The 23,623-nt window shown below is 42.9% G+C and overlaps 1 protein-coding gene across 22 annotated transcripts in view; it reads left to right on the forward strand.

Moving 5' to 3' along the window:
* The window catches only part of SEMA6D (semaphorin 6D), a 665,819-nt gene that overhangs the window by 623,641 nt on the left and 18,555 nt on the right, over positions 1-23,623 (forward strand). The window contains exon 1 of one of the 22 annotated variants that reach the window (XM_089309437.1): positions 17,554-17,574. The exons of the other annotated variants lie outside the window; for them this stretch is intronic. The gene's annotated coding sequence lies outside the window, so the exon portion shown is untranslated. Of the gene's footprint in view, positions 1-17,553; positions 17,575-23,623 lie in introns of those variants that run through there. 22 annotated transcript variants of the gene reach the window in all.

The following is a 23,623-nucleotide window of genomic DNA, read 5'->3' on the forward strand; positions in this document are numbered from 1 at the left end:
ATGCTTCCATGTTTTGTTTTTTTTCCTGTAGATTTTTTAAATGAGCAGTAAGATTTTTCCTGCCAGATTAACATGTTGAAACATCATAGTAAATATAAACCATAATTATGAAGACACTTTTATCTATTGAGAGGTAGAGACAGAAATGCTAAAACTCCATTCTCTTCAACTCTGTGAGACATTTCATGATTAGACATTCACATTTTCTCATGGTCCCTGTTTTAAAAAAACCATTAACCCTTGGAACTCTAGACTTTCATGAGTTCCTGTTACATATGATAAATCTTACATCTGTAGAGGAAGGCTATCCCCTTTGTGTATTCTTTGTTTCTTGTCATTTAATGAAATACATTGCAGGCCTCCCAGTAGAAATCCTAGCCTGGTGCTGAGCCCTCCTTCACTCTGCACTGGGTAACCTCTTTTCTGGTATAACTATACAATAAATCACTTCTAAGGCACCATAAAATATGGGCGAGGAAGGTCCTTCTTTACTTTTCTTTGTTCAGCTGATCTACCTTTGCATGAAGCCATAAAAATTAACTGCCTATATTTTCAATATCTGAAAATTCTACTTTCAATGTTTTATAGTTGCATTTTTGTTCACCAAGGTGAAACTTCTCTTGGGTTTCATTTAAAAAAAAATGTTACTCCGTAAAGGAAAATAGCCGTTTATTTGCTATCTCCTGTATATTCAGCCTCCATGATTTTCCTTTCTAATTGTTAGTCCTGCTGAATCCAAATGGTCCTGAGTTCAAATTCTGATTCCGCCGCTTAATCTCTTAGAGGCTCATTTTCCTCACTGGAAAGTTGGGGTGGTGTTTTCACCTGATATTAATTCAATCTGACCCTGAGTCTCAGGTGTAACGTTCTAGATGCTTCTGAATCCCTCACTCATTCATTCACCTCTTTGTGCAATAGATGTCTTCTGTGCATTTTCACTGTTCAGAGAGCATTTCTTTCTCTTTGCCTTCGCAAAGTCCTAGTCCAGTAAGTAGTGGATGACTGCACACAGGGTCATTCTCACAGCTATGTGGCCTGTAGAGTCATACCTAGCCACAGGAATGGAATGCTCGGGTGTGACCATCTTGAAATGTGAAATTCTTAATACTTTTTATCAAGGAACTTGACATTCTTCTTATATTGCACTGAGCCCTGAAAATTGTGTGGCCTGGCTATCCCTTATCACCAGCAGTATTTGATCTGTGTTGGTCTGAGTAGGCCAAAGAGTCGCCTACTCTTGTCTGAGCTCCCACTGTGTCACTTACTCCAGCAGCCACCTAACTTTGCCAGGCCTGAATTTTCAGAGCTGGAAAGCACAGCACTGTAGCCACGGTCCCAGGGTCATGGCTGTTAATCTCCAGCCCTCAGGAGAGGAAGACATAAGTAAAATGATGTTGGGCTGGAATTTGGATTACAACACTGTACTTTGAAAACTAGGAACTAGAACATGGAGATTATGGAACCAAAAGAAAACTGAAATTAGGACTCTTGAGAAAGTTGGGCTGAGTAGCAGAAGCTTGACTTCTAGCCCAGGCCCACATGCTGTTTGGTGGTTTTACAATAAAATCAAACTGATTGAGCACTGGCGTTATTCTGCTGATTTCATTTGGATCTGCCCTATTCTCTCCATAGATTTTATGCTAATCCCCTCCCCCCAAGATACTGAAGTCATTCCTAAGCTTTTGGCCACCTTAAAAAAAGTCTATACAGGATCTTAAAATTTGTATATATAAATATTGGCATCCCTGCGAATTTTCTGATTTTAAGTCAGAGAACTTTTGTGTGTTGCAAGGTAATATATATTTAGTCAGCTCTCTGGCATGGATATGAACCAATCAAAACAGATCCATGTGTAGTGCCACATGATTGGTGTACTCTCTGAAGTCTTACACTTCAGCATTAACTTTTTAAAAAGTACTCTTGGGCCGGCGCAGCAGCTCAACAGGCTAATCCTCCGCCTGCGGCGCCAGCACACCGGGTTCTAGTCCCAGTCGGGGCGCCGGATTCTGTTCCGGTTGCTCCTCTTCCAGTCCAGCTCTCTGCTGTGGCCCGGGAGTGCAGTGGAGGATGGCCCAAGTGCTTGGGCCCTGCACCGGCATGGGAGACCAGGAGAAGCACCTGGCTCCTAGCTTCGGATCAGCGCAGAAGCCATTTGGGGTGAACCAATGGCAAAGGAAGACCTTTCTCTGTGTCTCTCTCTCTCTCACTGTCCACTCTGCCTGTCAAAAAAAAAAAAAAAGTAAAAAAGTGCTCTTGGACCCAGGGCACAAGAAGGAAGTACCACCTTTGAGTCTGCACTCATTCTGTAGGACCAGAGTCTCTCCTGGATCTGTCACTCTGCCATCTCTCTAAGCACTTTACAAATTCCATATTAATGTGTAGCTGTTTAGTGGAAGGCACAGACTTCAGATACACTGTTTTTCAAGTTGAAGTCACCAGCAAATTGCAATGATAAGAGACATTTCAAAGGGAACAAACAACTCTAACCTGAGATTCAGCAATCTTCATTTTTAGATATATCTTCAGTTCTGCCTGAAGCCACCTTTTGCTCGGCAAATTTGAGATCACAAGAGAACTGGATGCTCAAAGTGTCTAATCACCCACCTAAACATTTGCATCATTAAGTCTGGGCCGGCCTCTCTGCTTTGTAAACACACTTGTTTCAGCAGAGGAGAGATGGGAGCCTTTCTATAATGTTAAAAGCCACAAACAACTCCAGTGAAAGCCACAGTATCTGGAGCCAATTAAGATCAAAGCTATGATGCTTAGTGCTACAAATTTCATCACTTAAATATTAAGCAGTTTTTACTTAGACACTGATCAAGAGGTGTTAATGTAGATTCTTTTAAACAACTCAAATAATTTAGAACATGTGTATGAGAGGAGGAAAATTGCAGTCTTTTTGAGGGAGAAAATGGGAATCTTTTCCACTTTCAAGAGTTGTAAGCATTTTGTTTTTGGACTTTCTGAATGTTGTCCAGTTTATGGGGTATGTCTACTTATTTACTTTATTTCATTTCATTTTATTTTGATGGAGAACATCTTGACCTCTGCCTATTTTTATTGTGTGAAGCAATAGGATTCTAACTTAGAATCCTTGGAACCAAATGGGAGTTTACATTTTAGTTCCCAAGATGTTTCTTCTGGCCCTAATGGTTAGCTAACTGATGTGTTTACATTTGTATTAGCATTGAGTGGGCTGGTTTGAAAAGGGCCACAGAGATAGTTGAAGTCTGACTTCTTGTTGCTGTAACAACTAACTCGAGGCAGTTTTTCAGCATCACCCTTATCCACTATAGAATTTATTTTATGACTAAGAAAAATAGCCCAGTGTGAATGAATTCTGACATAATTGTATTCTAGCAACCATTTTGTCTGCTGCATAAAATGTAAACAGCACAGCTGTATACATCAGTTTGGCAAATATACATTTTGCGTTTAAAAGAAGTTTACTTTAACACTTCCATTGCCACTTATTTGCATCTTGGTGAGGTGGGGTGAAAACTCCAGCTAGAAACACGAAGTATGGCAGAGAAAACCTCCTGACTTCCAGCTACCACTCTTCCAGAACTTTAAGGCGAGTTTGAGATTTGAGTGAGCCAAGTCTTCATTCTTCATTTTCCTGTGTGTATTTTAAAGAAAAGAGATCGTAATGCCCCTGCTTAAACAATAGGGGTACAAACTTTTTTGGCTTTCAATATCCAAGTGGGACAGTCAGTTTTCCGTTTGCTTTTGCTGGCTGTAGATTTGAGCGCTGAGAATCTAAGCTGTGTTTTCTTTCTACTATGTGGCTGTAATTCCTGGCTTTTAATGCAAAAGACAATCCCTATATTACTGGCACCAAGAGAACAGCAGTGATTTTGAATTGGCAGGGATCTTTATGAAAATATATTAAAGTTCATTCTAAAATTAGAAACTGTTGTTGCAGGTTTTATTTCAGCACTTTATATTTGGAAGTTTCAGAAGGAAAAAGTAGGAGGTAGGAAGGCAAGAAGAGCAAAACCTAAACTGTGCTATGCTAATTTAACTGAGATCTGTGAATTAGCCTGTATTTCTCTTACTGCACACCTGCAGCACAAATATGCCATGTAAAATGATAGAGGACTTGTTCTCTAGGGAATTACCTCCTGAAATAACTTTGATATTTTAAGACATACACCCTGCAAGTTCCAGGTATTAGTTCATTATTGTATTCATCACACAGATACTAATTGTCCTCACCAAGAACGTCCTCAGCTTCTTTTGGTGAAAGGTGACTTTATATTCTTAGTGGAGCATCTCCTTTTCCTTCTGTTTTTTTTTTTTTTTAAGATTTATTTATTTATTTATTTGAAAGTCAGAGTTACACAGAGAGAGGAGAAGCAGAGAAAGAGAGGTTTTCCATCCGCTGGTTCACTCCCCAATTCGCCGCAATGGCCAGAGCTAAGGTGATCCGAAGCCAAGATCCAGGAGCCTCCTCCGGTTCTTCCCATGTGGGCACAGGAACCCAAGGACTTGGGCCATCCTCTGCTGCTTTCCCAGGCCATAGCAGAGAGCTGGATAGGAAGTGGAACAGCAGAGACGCGAACCGGCGCCCATATAGGATGCCGGCACTGCAGGTGGCAGCTTTACCCACTATGCCACAGTGCCAGCCACCTTCTGTTTTTAAAAGTTAAAAAATTACAGAGATCTGTCTTTAAAGGAGAAAAAATGAAAATAGCTTCTTTTTATTGTTTCTCCTCTAGTATTTGTCTATATAAATGTCTTTTTCTAAAGTCATGATAAGAGAACATAGAATTTTATCTGCTGATTTACTCCTACTTAACTATTACATCATAAGCTGAGGATTACTAGTCTTATTATTTAAATGGTTGCATAATATTCCATGAGCCTGGTATAATATACTTTTCATTCTTTCTCCGTGTTTAGAGATTTAAGCTGTCTCAAGTTTTATCACCATTTTCAATAAGCTGCTTTTTCTAATAAGTTCTATTTTCGTTCCGACTTTACATTGTTTGCTTAGGATAAGTTATCATAGGGAAATTACTGAGTCAAAAGTTAGTAGTGTTAGTGCATGTGTGTGTTACACATTGACAAATTATTTTGTAAAATGATTGTACTAATTTACCATACCACGTGCAATATATTGATTTCATCTCAACTTCAATAATATTGTATTAAAAAAAAACTCAAAACAAAGGAAGCTAATTTTGCCAATGCAAAATTGTACTTCCTTTATACAATCTGATTTTCTGTGAATGCTAACCAGAAACCCGATTTTTTGAGAGACTGGGACCAGACATATTAGGGACAAGTCTTGTACTGTTTGACACAAAGAAAGAAAATCTGAAGACTTGCTGGGGAATTGTCATAACATCTGTGCTCTGACTGAAGGTTCCCAGGTCTCTGCAATATATCCAGCCCTGACAGCTAATTTCAATCTTCAGCTGGACCAAGAGGAAGGAGCAAAGGAAGCAATATTTCAGGGTAGAGATAATACTGAGAAGATCCAGGAAGAGATTGTTCCTTAAACATGGAGTATATCACTGATCTAGCCGCACATGAAACCAATCCAAAACCTAGTGCTTAAAACTGCTACATTTATTTAGGAAATGAGGCTGTAATTTCAGTAGAATTTAGCAGAGATAGGATACAGTTCTGAGGTGGCTCACTCACATGGGAGGCCGTGGACACTGCCTATCAGCCAGGAGCTCAGTCAAGGCCAAGAGCCGTGGTCTGAGTTCTCTCTGTGTGGGCCTCTTCTTGAAGGCTTCTTTATAAACAGCTTGGGCTTTCTTATGCCGTGGTGGCTGGGTCCCAACAACAAGTATCCAAAGAAACAGGAAGTGGAAACTGCCACTTACGAAGTTCTGGGCCTAGAAATTGGCACAGCATTGCTGTCACTGTATTCTATTACTCAGCCACAGTCCCAGGCTCCCAGTTGGGATTTATATAAACATTTGGGGACCATGATTTCAAGCTGCTATTGGTATTCCCAGATCTTTCCTGCAACACCATTGACTGGGAAGTAGGATAGGCCTGGCCTCCACCCCTAATTTCCAGAGAACTCCAGGGGTGGGTTCTCTACTTGCCTAATCCACTGTTTCCAGATCAAGGAATCCAGCCCTGTTTCTCTTGGACTGATATTAGCACTATGGAGAATCTAGCAGTGGTCTGTGCTCATCCCACCTCACCCCAGGGAGGCAGGTTGCAGTACTTTAAATCTTCTGTGCCGTTGCTCTTTTCTGTTAGTATAGATTTTACAGGTAGATGTTGAGTGTGTTGATGCATCTTAAGAAGAATAATGACATTAAGTATATTTGGTGCATTTATACTGGCAAAATGCTTGACTTCTAATGTGCTGACGGCCATATTAATGAGAGTCCCACCTGATTACTGAGTGGTTGATTTAGGTGTTTCTCTTACTGGTTCCAGAAAAGGGAAATTATTTGAACTATGGTTTCTTGGATCTGTTTTCCAAAGAATACCTCAAAAGAGAATTGGGCACGTAGAAGAAGATACTGAAATCATCAGAAGTAGTCTTCAGAAAAGGCCAGAATACCCCAGTGTAGGAGACAAAGCTGGGAAAGCATAATGATGCTAATAATACAATCAACAACAATAATCACAATAAGCGCTATTGCACTTACTTGCACAGTTTTAAATGTTTTCTGTGTATTAAGTCTGCCACCCTCAAAACAGCTATTTAAGGTGGCTGTTTAAATTTTCTGTTTTCAAAGATGCAAGTTGAAATAGTCTTTCCAAGGTCACACAGCCAATGAGAGGTGGAATCAAAATGTTCTTAAAGTAAGCCCTGTTTCCGGGAGGAATTATATGAGAGTGTTTATTCGCAGGTGTGGTAAGATGGGTCATGATCTAGTGTCTCCCTCCCAGGGTTTCATGCATTTACACTCCTTTTTCAGCCACTTAATGAAGGTTGGGGTGGGGTGGGGATGAGAACTTCACCCTTTACTGTTTTTTTTATTGGCTGTTGAAAGAACAAAGTAAAAAGAGCAGACAAACTGTCCAGAGATGGAGACCAGTGTGTGCTGGCCCCCTCACAGCCTCTCTGCCTGGACCACCAAACATGCGGAGGAAGTAGTTCCAAAGGGCTCCCATCTTTGCATCTGAAGGCTAGGAACAGAGGGAGCAGCTTGTTTCCCGCAGGTGCACCAGAGCAAGGAGGCACCCAGTATATAGTCTTCCTTGACTGTACTCAACTCACAGACTTGAATGCTGGATTAAGGACAGTGGTGAAGAGGCCTCCGAGCCCTAGCGCCCCTTCAACCCTACAGATGGATGTAGGAGGAAGAGGTGGAAACCAGTTCCCAAGTCCTAAGGAGGCAAGATCTTGGCTCACTTTCTGCATGAATCTCCTCTCACTATTTTTGCATAGAGATACGTATTTTATTTGATTTTTCTGATAGTTACCTGCTAGATCATTAGACTAGAAGAATGAATGTAGGGGAAATAGTGCTATTCACATCCTAAAATAACAGTAATAAAACCAAGCTAAAAATATGATAGTGCACTTATCTTAACAAATTATAAATGCCTCCATCTCCTTTTCTTTTCTTCCCCAGTTTTTTTTAAAGCATGATTACAAGACCACAGATTTCAGAGACAAATCGACTTAAGCCCCACTATTGAGTTTTGTGACCAAAGGCAGATTACATCATCTACAAATTTGGAAAAATATCACCAAATCCTAGGGGTGCTTAGCACAATGCCTAATGCTTCGTTGGCTTTGAACCCTGACTTCTGATCATTATCTTCTCTACATTTCAGTATCTATTATCTGCATATTACACACAACTCCAGGTGTGTTGCATGAAAACACCATGAGAATGTTACCAGACAAACTCCCCCTTCTTAGTGGGGCTGGCACTGGGAATATTTCGTGCATTGACCTGTGAACTTAATTCCATGAATTAGTCATGGATTCTACCTTCCAGGAACTCAGTCTAAGCAGAAAGCTGGGCAAGTGGCTGGACAGTGCTACCCGCCATGGCAAATCCACTATGGAAATGGATGGAGAATCGTGGGAGGAGACTGGGGAGATGGGACAGGTTTTAAAGTGGTGATGAGCCCGAAAGAACAATTGGGAATTTGCCAGTCAGAGAAGCTGTGGAAGGCATTCCAGAGCCAGAGAGCAGCAAGAGCAAGGGGCAGGAAGCCTCAGCAGGGCTAGCAACTTGCAGAGTTGATGCGTAAGTGGAAACAGGAATGTGACTGATTACTGGAGCACAGGCACAAAGCAGTGCCAGTCTACTGGGTTGAAGCAAACTGCGACTAAATAAAGCACTGATAATAATACTCCTTCTTCACACTTGAACAGCACCTTTACAGTTTACAAAGTATTTTTACTCAAATTTTCTCACTTGTCCCTTTAAAAAAAACATGATGATGTAGTCAGCAGAGATGCTCCCTTATCTCATCTGCAAGAGGTGAGACAGGAGGGAGCTGGAAGGCTGCAGAAGCCCACACGTGCAGGTGCAGTTAGTGCCTTGCTGCTAGGGATCCTCCTGTTATTACAGTGGCCTCCGTTTCTTCTCCCTGGGGCAGCTGAACTGCAGTGAAGAGAAAAAGAGGCAAGAAGGTGTGACCAACTCACTCAGTGAGGTATTGGTTAGGGCTTGGGAATTGTAGTTAGTGAATCTCTTGAATCAGGACCCCCTGTTGGGTTGGGGTTGCATTCACATTAATGGCTGCCTCTTCTGTTGAGTCCCTACTAATCAGAACATGCCTGGGACTGTCAGCATGCATAGAACAAAAAGGGCAGCTCTGCCTCTCCACCCAGCTTGGTACAGACACGACCACTGGGAAAGAAACCCACAGGGTCATCCTTTCTTTCCACCAGTCCTGCTGGAACTTGTTGTAACCCCACCTTGTCCCTGTATCCTTTGTACGAAAAGAACTCATACCTTCCACATTACCTGGTTTTTAATCCTTTGTTTTTATCTAAGCAAAGCAAGTTTGTAATAAGGGGAAGAGGAGAAGGGAGGAGGAGAAAGGAAGCAAATCACTTTTCCTTCCAAAGGTAATTAGGCTAATTTCTCGTTTCACCATTGGTCAACTTGTTTGCATGTCTATAGCAACACTTTTTTTAATACCACCCCCAGGATGCTTTCTGTGACTAAGATAGAATTTGGAGCCCCAGGTCCAAGGCTCTGCTCAATGTAGGAAAGGAATATCATTGGAATATTCTAAGTCCTACGTGGCAATTTTGGTGATTGCAAAAATCAGTGGAAGACTTAATCTTCCTGTGGTCGTATCTGCAGCTCTAATGTGAATGCCTGCACATTATGTACTACACCATGGTTAATGGGTTTGGTGTGTGTCTGTTCGTTACCAATGATCACGGTGACCTATCATTAGCAGTTTATCACCAGTACACAAAGTGTTCTTTAGAGGTTTTCCAAATGTTTTCTTGACAAGAATTGCACACAACAATTTATTCAACAAATTTAAGCTGGTGGTTACGGTGTACAGGTCCCACATCTAAGTCCCTGGATTTGGTTTCCAGCTCTGGGCCCTGACTCCAGCTGCCTGCCACCTCACAGAGGCAGCAGTGATACAGTTGGGTTCCTACGACTCATGGAGGATGCATGCATTGAGTTCCTGGCTCCCAGGCTTTTGAGGAGTGAACCAGTAGATGGGAACTCTGCCTCCTGTCTTTCTGAGAGGACACAACCCCTGCACACGAGGCAGTCACACTGGTATGGGTGTGAGTGAATAAACTGGGAAAATAAGGAAATGCAATGTTATGTAGAATGTGCTCTGATAGAAGTAAGCACAAGTTTTGGTGGCAGAGGAAGGAAAAGGGGGAGGATCCTGGTAAGAAGTGATTTCTCATTGGGATTTAGCCATGGGAAGGAAAAGGAAAGAACGCAGAGGGCATTCCAGATCCTGAGAACAGCACATGCAAAGGCAGAAAGTCAGGAGAAGCCAGGCCTGATGCTGGACTGATAGGGCTCCTTGCACACCCAGAATACAGGGTGGGAACAGAAGAGCCCCCCACTGCTGTCCCCTGGTCTCTCCTGGGCCCTACAGTTTGTCAGGCCACTGCTGACTATCGCTGTGGAAACTTGTTTTTATTTTTGTCTCTCAAATCCATTTGGAGTCTCTCTGAGGTTTGCCATAGGAGTGACAGGAAGAATAGTGGATCTGCAGATGAATGAGCCAGAAGCCTCCCACTTGCTGTAGAGCCTCAAGAAATTCCTTAAAATCCATGCCTGAAAGGTGGAGACTAGTTCAGCATTTACCAAGTCAATACCAGGTATCAGACCCTGAGGAGGGTGTGCAGTTATGAAGACAAAGCAGATGAAAGAAAGGGCTTCACTGGAGATGGAAATTCTATCCCAAGCCTTTAGAGGACAGCATAGCTAAGACACCTACTTTGAAAGCATTAAAACCCATCCTCCCCGGTCTAGCTTGCATATGGCTGAGACTGGGGGCCTGATATCTCTCATGTAAGTTTATGCAATATTTCCATCAGCTATGTTTGGGGATGCAGAGCGGGGCTGAGAAAACTAGATACAGATCCTGAGTGTATGTGAAGCGGCTTGTGCAGCCTATCATACTATGTAAAGGAGGCATTAGACAGATGCGTTCACTGGGGGGAGGAGGGGCCTGAGCCCCTAGCCCTGGGCCCAGGGAAGCTGCAGGTATTACTCGAAGGCTGTGCTTCCCAAGGCCACATGGTTATGGGAGAAGCACACCCTCTGCCATTCCATCTGGGACACCCTCAGAATGCCAAGTCCACATTTGTACGTGCCAAGCAAGAGCTACTCCATGTTCAACACATCTGTCAGCTTGCACTACAAAGCCATTTGTGCCTTGCCCTTAGAGATCAGAGGCAGAGACTGCAGAGCTCCCTGCCTGGGGTTCAGAGGGAGCACATGCACTTTGTATCCTAGGCAACCCCAATGCTGTACGAATCATTTTACTTTGAGTAAATGGCCTTTTACAACCCGAGCACTAAACTCAAAATCATAAAATCTCACTTTTGGAAGAGACCTTTGAGATCACCTACATTCTGGCTCCACCTCTCATTATACAGGTGAGGACGCTGAAGCTGCAGGACGGGCTGCTTCCTTAGAGGCTAAGGCAGGAGTAGAATCCAGGTTGCCTAACTCCCTGTTATCTCCAGGTGTGTTTAATGTCTGGCATACGATTAACATCCCTGGGGTGATTCATAAGGAGAGGTGAGAATTAATGTAGATAAGGGTGCGTGATTACCTCTGGCGTAAGAACCACAAGCCCTTCCCCAAGGTTGTATCTTTGCTCTTGAACAGGCTGCCCAGCGCTCACCCCACCTAACAAGAATGATTATGGTGCTTGCCGTGTGCCAGGTAGGCTCTTTACCGTGAGGGAGCTCTTGAAAGAACTCATTCAGGGATGACTCTAGACAACAATAATGTGCTGCATGTTTTGTTTAAAAAAAAGAAAAGCTAGAATAAAGGATTTCGATGCTAAGCGTTTGAGGAGTTAGATCTGTTTACCCTGATTTGAACATAATACAATGTATTCATGTATGCAGACATCTCATGGTATCTTATGACTATGTACAATTTTTATCTATCAGTTACAAATAAAATAAAACAGGAACTTGGAGAGGTTGCTACTGGTGTTGGCTTCAGTTTACAAGGTAAAGAGAGATGAAAATGGTTAGCCAGCTTGTGCAAAGTCAGGGCCTGGTTGAACAGCCAAACCAGGGGTCCTCGCTCTGGCAGTCTAGCACCAGAGCCCATGTCCTCCACCGCTGTGCACTTCCCAACTTCAGTCAGCTTCCTTCCCAACAATAGCAAGGATCTAGCTTTGCTCACGCCCTCTTGGGCTGCCTTGCATTGATCTAATAAAAACTGGCAAGCGAGACTGTAAGGACTAGTATGTGTTTACTTAAACTCCCTTTTTATCTCTGCGGACCCAGAGGTTCCAAAAGTTCATCATCCATCAGATACAGACCCCAGACAAAGATCAGCACATGAGTCACAGAGGCTGTGATTCTAGTCCAGACTGGCCTTTCCCGAAGTTTTGCTGGTCATAAAAGTTACTTGCTTCTCACTCTTGGTCACAACTTCATCCCTGCTCCAGAATCATTCAGCTGAACTAACTCACCAGAGACTTCATTTCCATTGTGAGGACAAAATACATTTACGAAAATAATCATTTTGAAAAAATATACCAACTCATAGGAAGTCACAGTAATAGTTCAGAGAGTCACCCTTCACCTAGAAAGTGCATTTTAGAAAACAGCAGCACTGACTTATGGGATGCTGATGTTGGTAATACTTTGGATCCTTGCAAACCAGCTGGCAATCCTGTCTACACTGGCAATAGACAAGCAACTGTCACTGTATTTTCAAATTCAGAGGACAGATTCAAAGTCCATATTTTTGGCGAACAGAAAATCAAAGGACTTGGATGAGGAATTCTTGGCTTTTTTTGTAGAGGGACTATTGTTCTTTCTTTGGGTTGTTAGAGTTTTAATCCAGTAAACCTTTCAACAGCTGCTTTAAAGCATGAACCTCTGGTGAGGTGGTTTGCAGGATACCAAGCACAGAGAAATGAGCTCCTTAAAACATAGTGAGTCCGGTTGCTGTTGGCAGTGATGACACACACAGATCCCTGGGCTCTACTGACAACCGGGTTCTGCACTGGCATCACCATCCTTGGATCATACGTTGCTTAATTCATCTGCTTCTTCCTTCCCTTTGTCAGACAGGAATAGAAGCAGCAGCACACCCTCAGCCCTTCTTGCCTCGGTATGGTTCATATTCTTTGGAAACCTGAAGAAAGCATTATGGAAGATATTGAAAGCTAGGGCCACAGAGTGGTTACATCAGACCAGTCAATGGAATCAGAACAAACATGCTCTACTCCTGTCATCCCAGCCCAGAGGGCAGAACCAGGCATAGACCCAGGCCCTATTATCCTGAACAGAATGTCACATGCAAGCCATATGGCAGCCCCAGCAGGTCATCTGGTAGAAAAAGCTGATGTTCCAAAGATAGGCTGAGTCCTTTGGCATCTCTGTCAACTCTCAGAGCCTTGAGTCCTGCCTTTGTTAGAATGGCTCCTTTTCCTGGAGGCAGAAGGGGAGCAGCCTGGGCTGGCTGGGACTGTGTGTATGGAGGAGATAACAAAGAAAAGGCTTTTCATTTCTCTTGTCACTAGTTAGCCTTGAAAACCCTTCAGCAGTCCTCCCCCAACAAAGGAGACAGCATTGTTCATTTCTGCCACAACAATCTCTCGCTTTGTCTTTTTTTTTTTTTTTTTCTTTTTCAGTTGCAGAGGGTTCCTGTGCTTTATAGTCTCTCAAAGCCAGTCCTCATCTTGATCTCTTAAGAAGTTCATATAGAGGCAGGCGTGTGGCCTAGCTACTAAGACGCCTGCTTCCCATAGAGGAATGCCTGGTCTATACCCAGCTAGACCTGGATTGAGCTCCCTGCTGCCAGCATCAGCCCAGTCCCTGGGCCCCTGGGCCACTGAGGACATTTGGAGAGTGAATAAGAAGATGGGAGCACACTTTGTGTGTGTGTCTGTCCTGCAGTTTGTCTCTATCTCTCAAGTAATGTCTCTGGCATTGTAGCATAGTGGATAAGGCTGCCGCCTGCAACGCCAGCATCCCTGGTGCTGGTTCATGTTCCAGCTGCTCCACTTCTAATTCCAGCTCCTTGCTAATGGCCTGGGGAAGATGGCCCAAGTGCTTGAGTCCTTGCTCCATATATGAAAGACCTGGAGGAAGCTCCAGGCTCCTGACTCCAGCCTGGCTCAGCTCTGGCCATTGCTGCCATCTGAGGGAATAAACCAATGGATGGAAGAACCCTCTGTCTGTCATTCCCTGTCTCTAACTCTTTCAAATAAATAAATAAAAATCTTTTAAAAAATTTATAAAGAAAGGTTACTGTATTTTTAAGAAGACTTATTTATTTATTTGAAAGTCAGGGATCTTCTATCTGCCGGTTCACTCCCCAAAAGCCTACAAACAGCTGGGGCTTGGCCAGGCCAAATCCAGGAGTCTGGAACTCTATCTGGACCTCCTACATGGTATGTAGGAACCCGAGTACTTAAACCATCATCATCTTCTTCCTCCCAGGTTGTGCATTAGCACAACTGGATCTGAAGCAGAGGTGGAAATCAGTCCCAGGCACTCTGCTATGGGATAAATGTGGGCATACCAATAGGGGGGTCTTCACCGATTGTGCCACAATGCCCGCACCTGGAAACTGATGTATTTTATCTCTTCCTAGATGCAAGATTCTTTTTGCTTTGATAGAAGGTTCCTCTTTTCCTGAATTTCTTGCATTATTTTCGCATGAAATGAGGATTGTTTCTAGAAGAATGTGGCTTTTAAAATGTTATCTGATTTGAGTTAGGACAGACAGGCAAAAACTCGTAGGCAAGTCGCTGGAATTATTCTCCCTAGAGCGAAGGTTCTGATGAGAGGTCAGATTCTAGGATCCTTTTCAGGTTTGCTGTGAATTTAGCAAGGACAGGTTAGGTCCTGTTTTCTGTCCCTTCCTGCCCAATTCTTTTTAAATTCAATTTATTTTTGAATTATTAATATGTGATCAGAAACATTACAATTCAGATGGTCATGTGCTTTGCTTTAACAAAAGTTAGACTTAAAGTGAAAATCTTGCATTAAACCTGCTTTAATTTTCAGAACACATTTAAGTGGCTAGCTTTCTCATGCACATAAAATCTAATTAAAACCAACAAAACTGATCCCTCCCCACCTTTTAGGAAGATATTGGTTTTTTTAAAAGCAAGGCACAAGGGGCCTGGCGCTATGGCACAGTAGGTTAAAGACATGGCCTGAAGTGCTGTCATCTCAGATGGGCACCAGTTGCAGTCCCAGTCACTCCACTTCTGATCCATCTCCCTGCTAATACTCCTGGGAAAGCAGCAGAGGATGGCCCAAGTCCTTGGACCCTGCACCCATGTGGGAGACCCAGAAGAAGCTCCTGGCTTTGGCCTGGTCCAGTCCAGTAGTTGCAACCATTTAGTCGCTCTCTCTCTCTTTCTCCCTTTCACGTTCTCTCTCTCTCTCTCTCTCTCTCTCTCTCTCTCCTTCTCTCTCCCTGTAACTCTGCCTTTAAAACAAACAGAAACAAAAAAAAGCAAGGCATAAACAAGGAACTTCCATAGCCCTCAGCCAGCTCTGTTTTCCATGGTACCTACTGCCATTTCTCTTTCTTTTCTCTTCTGTCAGAATCGAGTCCTAAGAAAAGTTCTTATGTATTCATAGAAATTTCTGGCTTAAGTTATGCTTTACTACTACTTACTTTTATAACTAGAAAAAAAGGCCATCAGTCAAAGAAAAGAATTTCCCATTGCGGACTTTCAGGCACACACCAGCCAGCGAGTAGGGTTTTATTTTATATCTGTTTGTTGGGAGATGGGGAGCCATGTAGGCTTCTTCTCATCTGCCAGTCCCATATACCGTGCTCTCTAATCTCAGGAATAGCTTTGCTTTCCTTCCCTTTGTTCTGGGAAAGTTGCAAAATGAGCAGGAATTTCAGCGGGTGGTGAGAGAAAGCACTTAGTTCTTTGGCCTGTGTTGCCCATTTCTCCTGGATCAAAGAGAAGGTTTGTTAATCCCGGTTCAGGTGTGAAAAGAGACATCTGTTGCCATTTGTAAAGAACCCCCTGGTTCTCACCTCCTGAAACTCATGGACCAGAGCCTCATGAGGATTATGTGTCAAAGCCCTAGGAAAATGACAGGAGGCTCAAGACTAGGCGTTTGGGGCAATGGTGAAGAGGTGCTGATTTGGATGTGGCTCATGTACCACAGCTGAGTCCTGTCGTGTGTGCTAAGCGTTCTTGATTATTTCTTCCTTTATTCCTTAAATATTTCTAAGGACCTCTTAACCTTGGGGTAGACCGCAGCACAATCTGTTGGAGACCAGCATCTACATAGTATGATAGTGTGATTAGCCATCCTGAGCAGAGCAGAGCACCTGAGGGAGAGGGATTTGGGGTAAAGGGAAGAATGGGCATGCACAGTGGGCCACAGAAGCTTGGGCAGATGAGTAGGAAGGGTGTTTTAGAGAGAATAGTGTGTACAGAAGACCCTAGTTTGGGGTCAAGGTTACAGAGTCACAGTATATGAAACAGAAGTTGGCAGGAATAAGATTGTAGAGGGCCTTGTACATCTTGGAAGTGAATATGGGCTTTACACACAAGCCCTCAGGAACCATAACTGTGCCTTTGGATAGCAAGGCAGCATGGTACTATTTGTCTTGGAAAGATCATTTTCTTGGCTTTGTGAAGGATGAACTAGAAGTCTACGAGAGCAGTAACCAGTTAGGAGTGGATTCTAGAACCATGATGCGATGGAATCAATAGGATGCACTGACAGTACAAAAGAGAGACTGACTCCTAGGTTTAAAACCCAAGTGGCTGAATAGGATGTGAAAAACCATCACTAATAAAAGTAACATTAGAAGTTGTTAGTTATTGGATGCTTCCAAGGTCCACAGGGTTTGTTTTACATGGATTATCTCATTGAATCATCATAATAAAAGTGCTGTTGTTATTAATAGTAGACAGGAGAGCGTGAGATTTTGAGAGGTTAAGTAACACGTCCAAAGTCACATGGCTAGGAGTGATGTTTATGGATGTGAACCCCGGGCACGCTCAGCTCACAGCCTGTGCACTCCAGGGAATTCAGCAGGAAGAGAGTCAAAGCAAGAGTGTTGTAAGTTTAGTTTTAGTCTCGCCAATTTAAATGACATATAGCAGAGTTAGACAGCTGGATCTGGAGGTGAGGGATGTGGTTGGTGCTGGACTTGTGGATTTGGGATTCGGTTAATTGGTGCTAGTAAAGAAGGTGTAGGTAATAGGAGGGAATCACCAGAGACTCGAGAGGGAGCCATAGTAGGATGAGCTTGGGCAGGTGGCTGGAGTACTGGAGAGGTAAGCAGAACTAGGTGAGCCAGAGACGGTCTTTCAAGAACTGATGGAGAGACAATATGATTCCATGCCTCAAGGACATGATGGAAGACTTAACATAAGGGTTGGCCTGGATTTGGCCATGAGGTAGTCAGTGAGCAGGAGTTAAAGTTAGGCTGGGCTGGGTTAAAAATGTGATGTAAAATGGGAAAATGGTCTCAGACTTCTGTTCCAAGTCTGGCTGGGAAAGAAATGGGAGAGAAGAAGATAACAGCCAGGGAAGGTGAGGCTGCTTATGATGGAAACCTCTTGAGATGCTCATTGCTCGTGTGTTCAGAGGAAGGAACCAGGGAGCAGTGGGCTTTCACGGAGATTTTCATCCAAGAAGGTAGGGCACAGACACTTAGAGGACAAAGATATTCCCTACTTTTAATTTACCACTTCCCTTTTGTTACGCGAAGAAACAGCCCAGGGAGGTGAAGTAGCTCGCCTGTGGTCACTCATGTGTGACCGGAGATCTGGTACTAGGTCTCTCCTCTCCTAGCTGCCAGTGTCCGTGGGAGCGGAAGAATCCCTGATGTGCTCCTCAGGGTACCAAGTCCTCAGTTGTCCACAGTGGCTCCTAGAGAGGAGCCTTCAAGCGCATATCCTGCCAGCTTCTGATGTGTCAGCAGGGCTGCAGCTGCGTGCAAGGTGAGTCACAGAGATGCTTTGTCATTTCCTCAGCACGCCACTGGGCAGAGTTTGAGGTGGCTAATTATAAAGTGTTATTTTTCACAACAGAGCAGAAAGCCTCTTCCCCCAACCTGCACACCCAAATTCCCACAGAGAGGAAGGGTCTCTTGAGTCAAGGAGCTTTCGGCCCCTCTTCCTGGACCAGAGAGAGGGAGGATTTTTTTTTTTTTTTTTTTGCTTAGCAGTAGAGATTCCTTATATGAAAAGTTGGTGCTCCTCCAAGACCCTCTTAGCGAGTGTCATTAGGTGAGCCTGGGTGCAAGTAGCTACCCATGCTTTGCAGAACAGCCCAGAGGACCCTGCCCCAGCTCTCCTTAGGGGCCCTTTGGCGTCTGCACATGCTTACTGATGGTTACAGTCCTGTGTTCTCACCACCCACAGAAGATGAAAGGCCCTGCCGTTCAGTGTGTTTTACCTTATGTCCCAACTGTTAGACTGTCAGCCTAATTGTCGCACCATTTTGATTAAATCCTGATGCTGATCACTGATTAAAATCCAAAGCCCTACCCAGAACACATTGGTTGGAGTCTAGACAAGTGAAGGCTTTATAGACCTAAACCTGTCTTTTGCAATTAACTTGCAGTTACAACCTCTGTGTCTTGGTGGGCTCCAAGGAATAGCAACCAACTTGCTTCTCTTTGCTCCCCTGCAATCTACCTAAACCCACTGCTCCTTTTCTGTTTTGTCATGTGGAGCTGCCAGGTGGTAAATCCATAATTCCTGTACCTCCCAGGGCTGTCATTCTCATTGCCTGCATTGTGAACAGTACTCCCTGTAACTTCACAGATGACAGAGTGAATGGCATCTTATGGTGCAGCCCTAGTTCCATTCCCCTCCACTTCCTTTCATTCACATGGTTCTCAGCAAGAACGGTCAGGGCGATTGGCCAGTAGAAGCAGGGTGCCCCTCCTGCCTGGGTCGGCTGCCCTCTGTTTATTGTTTATTTAACAGTATTGTATAAATCTGAATTACACAGGAGTCCAAAAGGCTGATCTTGCCCTGAGAGATCCAGTAAGGCTAGAGTGACTCAGGAAACTTCACAGTTCGTTCACACTTGTGTCAAGAACTGATGACGTGAGACATACTTGTCCCAAGGGACTGAAAGACTTCCTTAGGCTTTGAGCAATTAGCAAGACTAACTAGGCCAAGACAGGAGGTGAGAGGGGCCACCGGAGGGCAAGTCTTGGATGGCAAAGGTGGCTGACACATTCCAGAGTGGACTAAGCACAGGGAAGCAAGACAGAGACCCAAGATAAGACTGGTGAGGGAGACATGAATATAACACAAAAGGCCCGAAGGGCACATTCAAAAGACTTTGGCTTTACCTAAGAGTAAGAGGATATTACTGGAAGAGTATGAGATAATATGACTGGGTTTATATTCTAAAAAGATAATTCTAGAAAATGACTGGGAGACCATCAAGGAGTGGATAGAGGAGAGTAAAAGGTCAGAAGCACGTGGTATAAGGGAAAACTGGAAATACCATGCTTTTAAAGCGGTGAAAGGCAACTGTGTCTATAAAGCTACTGAGCAGCCACACAAAAGAAGACAAGAAAGCATCCATCGCATTTCGTGCCTGGGGATCACCCGTCTTTCCAGAGAGATGTTATTGAGAAAGGATAGAGTTGGTCCTTGTATATAAAATTAAACTAAAAATGAACCATAATGAAGAAGGGGATGGGAGAGGGGGTGGGAGGTGGGACGGGAGTCGGGATGGGAGGGTGGGTATGGGGGAAAGAACCACTATATTCCTAAAGTTGCACCTATGAAAAATGCATTCATTAAATAAAAGCTTTTAAAAAACACACACAGGAAGAATGAATAGGAGGTGAGGAGATGATGACAGTGGGCATAGAAAATTTTCTCCCAATGTCTGAGTGGAATCAGAGAGGTGGTGGTGGTGGTGGGAAGAGGTTGTAGGGAACAGGAGGAGCTTTTTGATTTTTTTTTTTTAACCTGAGACAGGCATGAGCACATTTAAATGCTGATATGTAGTATTTGATTAACTTGAAGTTGCAGAATATATCAGAGAAAGAAAGCAGTAGAATCATTGTCTTTGTATTCAAGAAAAGATTGAAGGGGTAGTGTATAGGGCACATGAGGAGGAGCTGATACGGTTGGTAATGGCAAGAAGCGAGGATTGAGGGTGTTCCCATCGGTGGTTGAAGCAGCTGTGGAGCAGAAGCAAAGAATGCAGTAGAGTGCAGAGAAACTGCTCATCAGGCCCCGAGGAAAGCATGAGAGTGTAAACGCGCTGATTCAGAAAATGGCAGCTTTAGTAGAGAAATGTGGAATCCTCATGGAGTGTCACAGTGCTACTTGTAATTGCTATTAAAGAATTCTGTTATAGTGTTGCCAGATCACCTAGAATGTGGTTGGCTTCCGTGGGTTCAGCTCCCCTCGGGTAGGTATAGAAGGTGATTTTATCCAAGGTGAGAAGTTTGCAAGAAAGCCTGCCCAAGATGCTTTTAGGCTGAAGGAGGTTGGAGCATAGGTAGGTGTAAATCGTATCCGAAGGCTTGATCACTGACTGTGATCTCTAATGTTGAGATCAAAGGGACCCACACTGTGGCATAGTATGCTAAGCCTCTGCCTGTGGTGCCAGCATCCCATGTGGGCTCTGGTTCATGTCCCGGCTGCTCCTCTTCCAATCCAGCTCCCTGCTGTGTCCTGGGAAAGCAGTGGAAGATGGCCTATGTGCTTGGACCCCTGCACCCACATTGGAGACCCAGAAGAAGCTCCTGGCTCCTAGCTTTGGATTAGCCCAGCTTTGGCCATTGCAGCCATTTGGGGTTTGAACCAATGGATAGAAGACCTTTCTCTCTGTCTCTCCCTCTCTCTGTCTGTAACTCCACCTTTAAGTAAATAATAAATCTTAAAAACAAACAAACAAACAAACAAAAAACAGATCATACAAAGCTCCTGGTTAGATGAAAAGGGAGCAGATAGTGGACTAAAGGCCCTGATGAGAAGGAAGAACTATTATAGGGAAAGTGGTCAACCAGGCAAACCGGAAGGACAGGAGATTAGGATCAAAGCAAAAAAATGCTTGACGTTATGGATTTTGAAGTTAAGTTCCAGTAAGGTAAACCATGGTCTGAGGCAACTGAAGTCTTCGTAATGTTAGAGAAAATGTCTGGGAAGTTATCAGGTTATCAGAGAATGAGGGGCAGAACCTCAAGTATGCAAAGACCTTTTTTTCCTAATACTGTGGATGCCCAAGGTCTGGAAGAGTCACTGGGAAAAGAAAAGGAACCAGCTGCCCTTTCAGATCTTGAGGTCGGTGGAAGAAGAGGATCTAAATGGCTCATCTTTAAAAAGTGGCACCTTTAATAGAGAGGTCGGGGAAAGCTGTGTTATCTCTGGGTTCTTTGAACTAGGAGTTAAAGTAAGTCTGCTCCATTTTGGAGTACTTTGAACTAATGTAGCTTTCAGAGACAAACACTGTATTCCAGTTTGGGTTTGCAAATAGCAAATCTCTTGAGTTTTTGTTTGTCTAATACATCTTTGTTTTAACCTTTTATTTTAAAAGAATATCTCTACTAGTTGTAGAATTCTAGGCTAGAAATTTATTTTCTTACAGCACCTTGAAAATATCATACTATGGTTTACAAACTTCCATTGTTTCTATTGATAAGTCAGCTGTCAAGATTATTCACACTCCTTTGAAGGCAACATGTCTTTTAGCTTTTAACATTTTTAAAATGTTTGTTTTCAGCATCTTCATTATGATGTTTCTAAATGTAATGGTCTTTATGCTTAGAAGTTATTAAAGTTTCTTGAATGGATGGCCAAGTCTTTTGTCACTTCTGCAAAAAGAATGCAGCCTTTATCTTGTCAAATATCACTTTTGTTCATTTTTGTCTCTTTACTTTCAGGAACTGTAATACGTCACATCTTTCATCAAGATCATATGTGTCTCCTACTGTTTCTCTGCTTTTTCCAATCTTTTCTCTCCATGAATCTGGGGACATTTTTTAAACAATGTTCACTTCACTAGTCATTTCTTCAGCTATGACAAATATTTTCCTAAGAAAACCTATTATGAAGTTTTATTTATTATGCTTTTTTGTTGCGTAATGTTCATTTCATTATTTTTTATAGATTCCAATTTTCTGGTAAAATCCTTCATCTTACCATCTCTTTTTCTTGGACAAAATAAGCATAGTTATTTTAAAGCATATGAGGGTATTTAGGAAAGTTCATGGGAAATGTCATCCAAATATAAATTTATTTTGGTGCAAAAATTTTGAAACCCATACATACAAGAGGTCTTCAAAACATTTATGATGATACACATTATGAAAATCTATGCATGGATTTCAAAATTCTTTTGCACCAAAATAAAGGTATCTTAGAGTTCCATTTATCGATGAGCTTTTTGAAGTACCTTCACATATCTCATAACTAATATCTTGGTTAGCTATGGTCCTAGTTCTTTGTGTTTTTCCTGTAAGTCTTGGAATGTCCAGTAATTGCTGTTTGAATGTTGAGCAATGCATGTAAAAATTGTAGTCTCCTGATGATGTTATCTTGCTCTAGAGAGGTTTCACCTTACCTTTTCTGGTAAGAAAGAGTGGGAGATTATAACCAGCTAATCTGGGACTTGTTGGAGTTTTTGTAAGGGTTTGTTTATTTCATGTTTTTCCTCTTTTTTTTTTTTTTTTAAGATTCATTTATTTATTTGAAAGGCAGAGTTATAGAGAGGCCAAGGCCGAGGCCGAGGCCGAGAGAGAGAGAGAGAGAGGTCTTCCATCCACTGGTTCACTCCCCAGTTGGCCCCAGTGGCCGGAGCTGCGTCGATCTGAAGGCAGGAGCCAGGAGCCTTTTCCAGGCCTCCCATGTGGGCGCAGTGGCCCAAAGACTTGAGCCATCTTCTACTGCTTCCCCAGGCCATAGCAGAGAGCTAGATCAGAAGTAGAGCAGCTGGGACTCAAACCAGCATCCATATGGGATGTTGGCGCTGCAGACCAGGGCTTTAACCCACAGCGCCAGCACCCCTTTTCTCTCTTTTAAGGTGGAGCTTTATAGAGTTCCAAATAAGGCCACTTGGATGTTTAGTAGTAGTACTCCTTGGTGTGTCCTACATTTGAGCCTGCCAAAAGCTTGACTTTTCCTTATAACTGCACTTTGATTTTTATAGCACTTAAGAATTAGCAAATCCCATGTTGTAAAATCAAGTGATGAGTATGGGCTCAGTTCCTTGCACCTCCCTCCTCTTAATGAGGATGCTGCTGCTGAAATCCTAACTCTCTTGGCAGCTCTGAACTCCTTTTAAGAGCTCTTCTCACTACATTTAGGTCTTAACATCAGTAGTATATGGGAGATTGTAATACCCCTGCTCTCTGACTAAAAGAACTAACCTCATTTAGATATGCTCTTTACTGTAAGCTTATGCATGACAAAAGTGGTTCCCTCCTCCTACTTGGAGCCATCTACATCTAGGGGGTTGTGCCTTATCCTCTAGGAAACCCCTACATCATTGTGAAATGTATACACAGACATTTTTGAAAATAGTCATGCAAAACAGAATTCTGAACATTGCTTTCTTTTCCTTCTTGGCTTTTCTACCAAAAAGATTTAGCAACAGTAGTGACACTGACATTAGCTAAATATTTACTGTGAACCATATTCTGTGTTAAATGTTTTATATAGATTATCTCATTTAATTCTAAAGTAAACTGATGATAATAATTATTTTTAATGATAAAGATGATTATTCCTATTATACCGTTGAACAAACTGAGGCTTAAAGAGGTTAAGTAAAATTCAACAAGTTTCCAGAGCCAGAAAGTAAATGGAAAAAGCAAGATGGAACTTGGATTTTTCACTCCAAAGTCCATGTTCTTTGCCAACCTACTGCCTCTTGGCTTACCCTCATTCAGCTTCACTGGTTTGTCTGTTTCACCGAGCCCTGGAATTGGGAAACATTTCCTTAAATAAAGTGAGAGCTAACTGTTTTGCATGAAAACCTGTCCCCTTCCTTGCAGGTACATTTCTCTTAGGT

This window comes from Oryctolagus cuniculus, chromosome 12 (assembly GCF_051225735.1).
Source record: "Oryctolagus cuniculus isolate XC-2025 breed Fujian yellow rabbit chromosome 12, ASM5122573v1, whole genome shotgun sequence".
NCBI classification, from domain to species: Eukaryota; Metazoa; Chordata; class Mammalia; order Lagomorpha; family Leporidae; genus Oryctolagus; species Oryctolagus cuniculus.